Source organism: Gallus gallus, chromosome 3 (assembly GCF_016699485.2).
Source record: "Gallus gallus isolate bGalGal1 chromosome 3, bGalGal1.mat.broiler.GRCg7b, whole genome shotgun sequence".
Lineage (NCBI taxonomy): Eukaryota > Metazoa > Chordata > Aves > Galliformes > Phasianidae > Gallus > Gallus gallus.
The window spans coordinates 101,296,908-101,307,466 of record NC_052534.1 but is presented as its reverse complement, the minus strand read 5'-3'; the positions used below and the strand labels follow the sequence as shown (position 1 = coordinate 101,307,466).

The 10,559-nt window shown below is 46.8% G+C and overlaps 1 long non-coding RNA gene across 1 annotated transcript; it reads right to left on the bottom strand.

Annotated features, from left to right (window-relative positions):
* Nucleotides 1-4,997: 4,997 nt before the first annotated feature.
* Nucleotides 4,998-7,115, bottom strand: LOC121110268. The gene is made up of 2 exons (XR_006939013.1): nt 7,061-7,115; nt 4,998-6,954 (listed from the first exon to the last, which is right to left on the bottom strand). It is a non-coding gene; the product is annotated as an uncharacterized LOC121110268 (long non-coding RNA).
* Nucleotides 7,116-10,559: the final 3,444 nt, after the last annotated feature.

Below are 10,559 nucleotides of genomic sequence, written 5' to 3'. Positions count from 1 at the left end.
ACATATTCATTAAAATATAAAAGAGAGCAACAAAAACATGACACAAGTGGGATATTTGACCTTGCAGTTATGAGCTGTGCTGGGCCATGGGTTGGACGTGCCTGGCCTATGCAATACCACAGTGCTCTGAGGTGTAAGAAACCGACTTACTGTTTTGGTTTGTAGTTAGCCACTGTATTTTTAACTTATAATCTGTCTTTGCTTGCACTGGAGCCATGTGGACTGTGCATTTCACAACAGAAGATGTCAGGAGGAGTGTTGGTAGTTGGTGGGCTTTGAGATGAGGCTGAAGGACGATGGGAGTGTATTCAAAACTGTATTCAAAACTGTATTCTTGCTTCCGTAGCAAAAGAAAGCCATAACGCACTTTCTAGCTGCATGCCAACTTCACCAGTCCCTGAAAGGTGTAAAACTACTTGGGGAGGAGCACAGTTATCTGTATTGTGCAAATGTCTTAACAGGATTATTCCCTTCCTTGGGGATTCCCAAGGCCTCTCTTTCCACTTCCCCAGTCAGTGATCATATGGGAAGTTAATGGGGCAGGGAGGGGAAAAAATGGTCCGGGAAGGGGGGAAAAAATCCGTGCCCAAACCCTTACTAATGAAACCGTTTGATCCTCAGAGAACACTTGAAGGAAACTTTGTTGTATTAAGAGAGAATAAGGAGAGACAGCCTCTGTGCTCTGGCACAGGGTAGCCTGGGTTTTCCTGAGTCATGTTTCTATTCACTGTGCTTCCTGACTCTTTTTCATCCATACTGGAGCAATTATCACATTTGATCTTGTTCACAAGTGAGATGCAAAGAATGTGGCTGGCAAAAAATCTGACCCCTTCTTTGTTCTGGAAAAATGAGCTGGAGGGTGCAAACGTGCCGAGTGTCAAGGAAGGCAAATGATGAGAGCTGAAGGACTTCACACAACTCTCACTTTGTCAGGTTGCATTAGGCCCTTTAAAGGAAACTAAAGCAAATCTAAGAGGCTGTATAATCTTGTAATTGAGACAGAAAATCAGGGACAGAAAAAAAAGGGCCACACTACGGATGTACTGAGAAGCAAAACTATTTCAGATGTGATCTGCGGTCTACATAAATGCGTTATCTGAGACCCCATCACGACTAAGATGTGAAGTATAATGCTAAAAACAAGCAGTGGAATAAAAGTACAGCGTGGAAGTTGCTCCGTTTGAGGCAGTAGCAAAAGGAAATACTTTAAGTATGGCAAGAGATGAGAGAAAGATGCTGTAACCCAAATAGTTGGTTGGCTGTCTGGGGTGGCGTTCAGCTCATGAAACTGGAAGCCAGATGGACAGCATTTTTCATAAGCTTGTCAAAGCAGAGGACAGCAATTCTACTGCAGAATATGAAGTGCAGTGTCTGCTAAGAAAATCAAAGCTCTGGCCTTGATAGTATGGAGGATCTTGCAAGAGAACAGAAAAATTAAAAGATAGGTGCTGACACGTGGGATAAAATACAAAACAGATTCACCAACAGCAGATGATAGCAGGCTAATCGGGTCTCTTGGTAGTTGATAGCTTTTTTTTTTTCCCAGTCATAGGTAATCTAATGTCACTGGACTTTGGGAAAGCAGTTATCAGTGTCATGCAGAAAATGAACAGTCAGAAGGATGAAGCTGGCTGGGGATTAATGGCAGAATTGGAAGGTGTGGGGAGAGGGCTATGGGGGAGTTAGCAGGAAGGGGAGACCTCATTCTGGGGGCTTTTCTTGAAATGGTTTTATTAAGCTGGAAAGGAGTACGTGGGATTATGCTCACTGCTGGGAAGCTGGGGGGCCTCCATAGCATGGGGTACTAAGAGTACTTGAATGTTCTGATAAGTAACAAATAGGATCAACTTCAGTGGGACAAGGTTGGGCACTGGAGTGCCAGCAAGAGGAGATTCTGCACTGGGCTGGGAATAAGAGAGGGGAAGAAAGGGCTGCGTCAGTTACTTGGTTTTAGAATAATTATCTGTGCGATGCACATAAAAAAAGGAAGAAAGAGACAAGTAGGATGTATTGGAAAAGGCATTTCCAGCAAATATGGGGAATTTTCAGCGTCGTGGATATCATAGAATGGCTTGGGTTGGAAGGGACCAACCCATCGTGATGGGTATCATTGTACAAAGTACTAGTAAGCCTTTCACTGACCTATATATGCTCAAGGATTAATTCATGCTGAGAAGAAAAAGAGGAAAGCATTGAAATCAGGAATAATGCACTCTGCTCTGTGTGTGCAAGCACACATGTATGTATGCACATATGCTTGCATATTTGCGCACGTGTGAACTAGAAACGAAATCAGGAACTGCAATTGTTGATTTTAAAACAGAAAACATGCAATGCTTTTAGAATTGCATTATTTGTAAATGGCATAAAGCAAAGAATATGCAGGTAAGATTTTTAAATAAAGATCAGCACTCGGATAATTAGCTCCATCTCATAACACAGCTGTTGCTGCAGTTTAACTAAAGCTGTGTGACTTTGTTGGGTAGAAAGGGCCTCAACACAAATCCTACTGGGCTGAGCATCGAAGCATTTCTGACCCCAGGAACCTGAGTGGGGGACAGCTCTGTGCTTAAGATGTGCCATCAGTCCTGAGGTCTTCAAACTGTGGTAAGCATAAACTATTTCTAAATAGTATGTACCACCAAGCCTCAAGAAATCCACCATCAAAGCCAGTCCCATCTGCCTTTCCTCTGGAGGGGACAAGCAGAAGCCAACCAGATCCGCCCTGTATGCAGAGCTTGGAGCTCAAGGATGGGGGACAAGGACTGGGGGAGGACACAGTTGAGAAATGCAGCTTCTGAATGGAGAGCAGGGTTTGGCCAGTCCTTCAAGGGCTGTCATAGGAAGCAGGACTGGGCATGCTACACACAGCCCTGCTGGTGGAGGAACCAGCCCCTTCCCGTTCAGTGCAGCTGGGCCTGAAGTTCATTATAGGAATAACTTAAAATAGCAGTTGAGAGTTGAATCGTCACGACCCAGAGGAATGGGTCAATGTCTCATTGGAGGTTTACTGCTCTCAGCATGGCACAGGAGAAGTATGGTGGGTTTGCAGCTATGCTACATGCATATTTGGGGGGCTGAAAGTGCGGCTCTATTGCTATTGAGGTTAATGTGCAACTTGGAAGGAAAGAGAATTTGCATATGCTCTTGAAAATGTTGACTGAGTCTGCTCTTCCTGCTGAAATGCTGCTGTTAATGTTTGATAGCAGCTGCCCAACACCAGAAGCCTTTGAGCTGTTTATTGCTCTTGAGAGGTGCTTATATTTATTTATTATGTGTTTGTTGTTGTTTTGTTGTTGCTCCGCTACATAGCTAAACCCAAACCTAGCTGAGAGATGCTGGGCCAAGGTGCAAATGATCAGAGCTCTGTTCAAAAGCACTGTTGGCTTTAAATAGTCTTTTCAGATATCACCATTCCTCCTTTCAAGCAAAACCCCTACTGATGAAGCGCAGCGCTGTGTGCTCACACAGCTCTAAGGAGTGGTTGTGTGGTTACTCCATGGTGAGGATTAGTCACACATTAACCACAGCTGTAAAAACACGTCTATGGGAAAATCACATCCAAACATGGAGGGCCTTTCAGTCGGCCGCTTGTTACTGACAAGGTGAGTTTCTGTATCACTTTTCCTCAGCGTTGTGCAACATACATTGGAGCTGTTTAGTTTGCTGTCCTGATGCATCACAGCTTTTCCTCTGGAGCTCTGCCTCCCCCACTTCCACACGCTGCAGCCTGCTGAGGTCCTACAGGTGGAGCTGACTCAGCCAACGTTTCTAAGCCAGGAGGTCTCCGGTGGGCACTCACAGTTGAAGTGCTTGGTTAGTCACACTATTGCATTGCTACCTGAGGCAAAGCAGGTGGTGACAAATGATGACTTAGGGTTCTGTGGTTATAACAGATTCAGGCCTGTGAGGAACAAGTTCACCCCTTCTCATAACCGAGATGGCAGCTGAAGCCTGAAGCAAGTTCTCTTATTTTTTACTCAATATTTTTTACTCAATAGAAAATGATCACCCATTATCACCGTGTCCTTGCTCTCCAGACCTTCCCAGAGCTAGTAAAGCTGAAGAGCTCAGAGGGGAACGAGAAAGAGGACTGCATCCCCCCACAGGACGTCGTGGCTTGGCATGGCCATTCTGTGCCTCAAGCACTCGTCCCTGACAACTGCGAGTACTGCAGTGCGTGCTCCGGGGCTTCTGGTAGAGGATCCCAGATTTCCATTAACCATGGATTATGTTATCCCCCCCCATTGCTGTTGAATTCCCTTCAAAGGAAAACCAAGCTTCTTAATGGGAATTTTTCTTGTGTGGGGGGAGGGCAGAGCTGATGCGAGATACACAAATAGGAATGCTTTCTCCAAAGTTGCTTTGGGCAAAGGAAGAAAAGCAGGGCTCATGAAGAGCATGTAATTACCATGTCCTCTGCCCCACCCTTACCTTCTCAAGAGAAAATTCTCTCTTCATACATTAGCTTGGCTTCTGAATTTACTGGTTTGCTCCAGGCCCATATCACATGGCCTACTGCAAGTCAGCAACTAACAAAGCCTCTTTCATACAAACAAGCAAGACTCCTTAAGACTCAAGCTGCTTGTTGACTACGCCAGGGATAACCGACCTTGGTAACAAGGTTGAGCAGCTCGCTGGTGTTTCTGGAAGTGAACCCCTGTGTATGGGGACTGAACATGGGAATCCTCAGCTAACTTTCATGGCTACTTTCCGAGGCCGTGTCCTCACCCTGTCTCCTTCCTCAGAGAAACAGTTAGGGCTGGGATCTGCTGTATGCTGGGTCTGTGTCCTCCTGGACCCATGTAAGGGGAAGAGGAAGGAGGTCAGAAAGAGCAGGGGCTGGAGGCTCCGACAGCCTGTTGTCAAGATCTCTCTGTTCTTGAGGATGTCAACAGCTCCTCCCAGTTTACTGTCATCTACAAACCCGCACAGTACACCTTCAGATCCTGTATCCAAGTCAGTGGTGAAAACATGGTGAAAAACACAGTGAAAAAGAAATTAAAATGTTCTTTATTCAAACATTTTTTTTAAAAGAGAGCAACAAAACCATACTGTTAGTGAGATGTGTGACCTTGTGCCAGTGAAACTAACACATCAGTCTGGTTTGATGGCAGTGGGCACAATTCTCAGTGAGCTCTCACGGTGTTTATCAGAGATTTTTGATGAAATCTTACTCTTCTTGTACTTCATCCTTGAAAACAGTTGCTCACAGATGTGCGTGCTGCCAGAAAGTGATGACATCAATAATGGTTGTGAAATGTGATATACCTTTATCTCGTAAGAGAGGGCTTATAGAAACCCGGTAAAGAAACACGGTCACATTTTTCTTTGCATTGAATATCTGATTGCAACTCTACATATTCCATTTGAAAAATCACAGGGAATGTATTTACGTTGACTGAAAATAGAGTTTCAAATATATTTAAAAAAAAAATTAATTTTTTTGACACTCTTGAAACCTGTTCTAAAAACTCCTTTATCAAAACAGAAAGCACAGCTGCACGTTTTTCAGTCTTTCCAGGACACCGTTCAGCCAACGTATCAAAATGCATATAATTATTTGCCACCACTTTAGCTGGCACTGCACTGCGACGTCACCTGGTTGCAGCCTACACAGCACTGACAGCACACTGTTGTGTGGTTGCTGTGAGTGATGGGTGTGATGGCTGCACACGCAGGGCCAAGCAGGGCTGCTCAGTGCTGCCATTGCGGTGCAGAACAGGGGTTGGCAGCAAAACATGCTGGGCTGGGTTGCAAGCGGCCTGTGGGTTGGACATGATGTCACGGTTTTACTAGCTACTCTAGGGCTTTCACAGTCCACTCTTGAGGAGTTTCCTTGCCCTGTGGCACTGCTAGCTATTCCTGGATGGAAGGGTAGGGACAAGGATCACCACCTTGTGTACCCTGTGAGTTCCTGCATGTGGGGGACTGGGAGGTTGGCTCCAGTGGGATTTGGAGGCTGTGACAGACCAGGAAGCAGCACACAGGCCAGCTGCCTGCAGGCAACAGGAGCCAGCATCTCCAGGTCCCTGTGGCTGCTGCCACTCTGGATCAACCCCTTCCTCTCCCTGAGCTCACTGTGGTGACCCAGTCTGAGTGCCCACATGGCTGTGCAGGTCTCTGGCTGCAGGGAGTGCCTGAGCCTGGCACAAGCATTGGGGGAGGCGGGGATAGATCCTTCTCTGAAAGTGAAGCAGGGGTTTTGAAGGAGACAGATACCACAGCAAGGAGAGGTGCTGCCCACAGAGGCATATCTCTGCCGTTCCCAGGGTCGCTGCCTGTCCTACTGCAGCCAGAAGAAGAAGCACTGGGGCCTCTATCTTCTCAGTCCCACTGTGGACACCCAGCTTCATTGCCTTCTGCCCTTTGCTGCCTTGAAGGACTGGCACTGCTCCCAGCCCATGCTGAAAGCATTGGGGAATGCCAGGCCCAGGTCCCTGCCCTCAGGGACCAGGACAGCCACTCTGTCCTCTCCGTAGAAGATGGCAACAGAGCTGTCCACGCAAGGATGCAAGGATGGCTGAGTAGTGAGCAGAGGAGCTGCAGCTGCTGCTCTTACACAGGAAAGAGATGACCACCTATGAGGTCGCTTCCAGAGATACATTTCTTGGGAGAGCTCCTGCACCCTGGAAGGGCATGACAGAGATCTGCTGCTCACTGACTGTGTGTCCTGGTGGGCTCCCTCCTGCAATTACAGGGGTTGATGTCCTTAGCCAAAGGAGCCCCTCTGGCTGCTGATCGGCAGGAGCATTTTTCAGGTCTGCTGCCTCTTGTCCCTGTCCTCATGGAGGGATTCTTCTCTCACAGTCTCTTCTCTTCCTGTACCTGGGGCTGCAGGTTAGTGGGCTTTCATTTGGTGGGAGGTGACTGGAGAAGGCTGCCATGCTCCAAGAGGGGACAATTTTACTTACTGCATCCTCAAGTGCTGTGAAGACGTGCGGAAGTCCCAAACTGCTGGCAAAGGAGACAAAGTGAGTGGATGGGGAGCACGTGATGGAGTGGTGGGCACGGGGGGCCAGGGGGTGTCTTTGCAGGGCCGTTGCCCAGGGCTGCTCACCTCTAGAATTTTCCTGGTTACCTCTGTGTTGGCACTTCCTCTGTCTCTCTTTCTGTATGGGCACAGAAAGTAGTGAGTGAGAGGGGAGCATCCCCAGCAGCCACAGCAGTACCCACCAACCCAGGGCACAGCCCAGGCCCTTGCCTGCCCCAGGACGCCAGGCCGAGCCTGGCCAGGCCCCGCTGGGACACGGCCTCTCCTCCCAGGCAGGGCCCCCAGCCCAGCCCTGGGGATGGCCCTGGCCCCCACCGACCCCCCTCCGTGTATTGCAGCGCCTGGCTCAGCACCAGCCCTGACTCCTACCTTCCACTTCCACAAGGCCATAACAGATACAAATAATGATATGATCAGCATGATCCAGAGGATACGGTAGAAGATATCATCCTCCAGGCTGGGGAAGAAGCTTATTCCCCAGAAATCAGCCATGGCTGTCACATATACAGAGAACCAAGCAGAGCTTGAGGACAAGCAGCCGGACACAGATGTATACTCAGAACAAATGTACTCAAGAAAAAAATCTGTGGCTTTACAGATCCAAGAATCCAATTTTGTAATGCTGAAAGGACACCATGAAAGTCATTGACGATTTTGCTTGAAAAGCAAAAATGATGAGATGTCTCTGCTTAAATAAACAGTACTTGCTGCACCCTCAGCAAGTTCTGCTGATGATATAAACTGGGAGGAGTGGCTAAGACACTATGGGGCTGTGCTGCCAGCAAGGACAGGCTGGAGATGTGGAGGGGCAGGAACTTTTAGAAGTTCAGCAAGGGGAAGTGCAAAGTCCTTTACCTGGGGAGGAACAACCCCTGCACCTATGTACACTGGGAGCTGCCTGGCTGGAAAGATTTGCTGGCACATTAAGCCTGATTTTGTCATTTTCCTCTTCTAAAACTCTCCTTAGGGTTAACCTCATCAAGCTACTGACTAATTTAGGAAGAAGAACTCTTGATCTGAACTGCACTCTAGCATTGCTTATCTCTGTTCTTCAGCTGTGCCAGCTCTTTGCTTAGCTGGATGCTCAGAGGTAGTGCCATTCTATACGGTGGTACTTGGGCTTTGCATGAGCGCCTAACTGAGCTGATAGCGTACAAAAATGGAACAGAATTGGTTTCATTCTGCATTTGCTGTATTGGTTTGATAAGTTTTAATGTTTTCAATAACCAAAAAAATTTTCCTAGCTCTGGATATATGCTGGACATATCTGTTAAGCAAAAGAGTGCAATTTATTGTACAATTATTCTTCAGAATCACACCATATTTGATACAATTTTCTGAAGGAACTTGTAAGTCTTCCTCTGGTAGGAAGAAAGATCATACATATATTTAAACAAAAAGGTTAAGACGTTACGTAAAACATATTTTTGTTCTCAAATCTGCTATTTTCATTTTGTACATCCATTTCTAGTGTCCTCTTACTACTTCCATCTCTTCTCCTATTCTTCATAGATCATTTTTACCATGTTTTTTGAGGATAAATGTTCAGCCCTTAGTACAAAACACTTGGACTGCTAAAAGACTGAGCACACCATGCAAACATCTGGGAATCTTGGCAGCAAGGCATTGTTTTGAATAGCCAAAAAGTTGGCCAAGTCCTTGACAGGGGATTGCTTGGAGAACATGTCCTTGAAAATTTGTTGGAAAAAAACCTGAGATCTAGAGGGTGAAAATGGGAGAAATGTCATTTCAGAAGAAGAAATACGCATGCGTGCAAGTAAACGTGCATGTCTATGGGTGCACGTATGTCAGTGTGCAACAGCCCCAGTATTCTGCTCTGCTCTATTCAGATGTCAAGGTGCCTTTTGCCATGGCACTGTTCAGTTTTGAAGTGAAATTCTGTGCCAAAGCACTCTGTCCAATCTTGAAAACCTTCAAGCTGGAAGGGATACTGCTATATTAAAAGGAATGTAAAAAAGAAGAAAAGATGTCTAAGGTAGAGAGCAATGCTTTGAGTGACTTAGAAAGATCAGAGGAGTTAAAGTTGTGCAGAAGTCATTTCAAAACAGACTGGCTGCTTGCCCAAAGCTGTCTGAAAACTCTGGAGCTTTACCAATGCTTTCAAATCAAGAGCTCTACCCCTGGTACTCAGAGGAATTCTCCTACTCTACACACATCTGAAGAGAGCAAGGAACATAGCCTTCCAAAGACTCCTGCAGGTGTTTCGTACAGATACTAAGTTCTAAAACTTTATAGCTGACATTCCCAAAATTGTGTTAAGCAGTCTTACTCTAAGAGAAACATCCAGACGAGTCCACTGATGATAACTTTCTGGTTCAAATATTGGACTGACTGACCAGAGGTGAAGTGCTGCTGAACCTGGTGCTCACCAATGTGAAAGAGATCATTAAAGATATAAAGATTGGAGGCATCCTTGGCTGCAGCAACAGTGCCCTGGTTGAGTTTGTGATCTCAAGAAACGTGGGCCTGGCAAAGCAGAGTGGAGTGGAGTCAGGAACCTGAACTTCAGGAGGGCAAACTTCAGGTTAAGGAATTGTCGGACGAGATCTCCTGGGAAGAAGTCCTTAGAGATGAAGGAGTGGAACAAAGTCACTCTTTAAGGATGATTTTATGAGAGTGCAAGAGTTCTCCATCCCTCAAAATAAGAAAGCAGGCAGGAGAAGCAGGAAACCAGCATGGCCTGGCAAGGTCCTGCTGGTCAAACTGGGGGAAAAGAAGGGCAGGTACAGGCAGTGCAAGCAAGGACATGTCACGTCGGAAGAATACAGGGATGCTGTCCAGACTTGCAGAGATGGGATTAGGAAAGCCAAGGCACAGATGAAGCTGAACTTGGTGAAGGATATTAAAAACAACAAGAAGGAACAGGTGCATATGTCAGAAGAGACAGGCCAAAGAGAGTGTATCTCCTCTGCTAAATGAGAAAGGAGAACTGGCTGCAACAGATATGGAGAAGGATGAGGTACTCAATGAGTTCTTTGCCTCGGTCTTCACTGGCAGCCAGGATTCTCACATCTCTGAACCTGAACTTCTGGGTGGGGACTGGGGGAGCAAACTCCCCCACCACTGTAAGGGTGGAGCAAATTTGAAATCAACTCATGAGATTGAATGTGTACAAGTCCATGGGGCCGGATGACATGTCTCCCAGGGTCCTACGGGAGCTGGCTGATGTGATTGCTGAGCTGCTCTCCATCCTACTTGAAGAGTCATGGCTGTCAGGTGAAGTCCCTAGGGACTGGAAAAATCACTCCCACTTACAGGAAAGGAAGGAAGGAGGGCCTGAGGAACTACAGGCCGGTGAGCCTCACCTCTGTGCCTAAGGAAATCATGGAACAGGTCCTCCTGGAAGACATATTAAGGCACATGAGGGATGAGTGGGTGATCTGAGACAGCCAGCATAGATTTACCAAGGGAAGTTCATGCCTGACCAGTCGGGTGGCCTTCTGTGATGGAGTGACAGCATCAGTGGACAAAGGGAAGGCAACTAATGTCATCTATGTGAACTTCTGCAAGGCCTTTGACATGATCCCCCACAACATCCTTATCT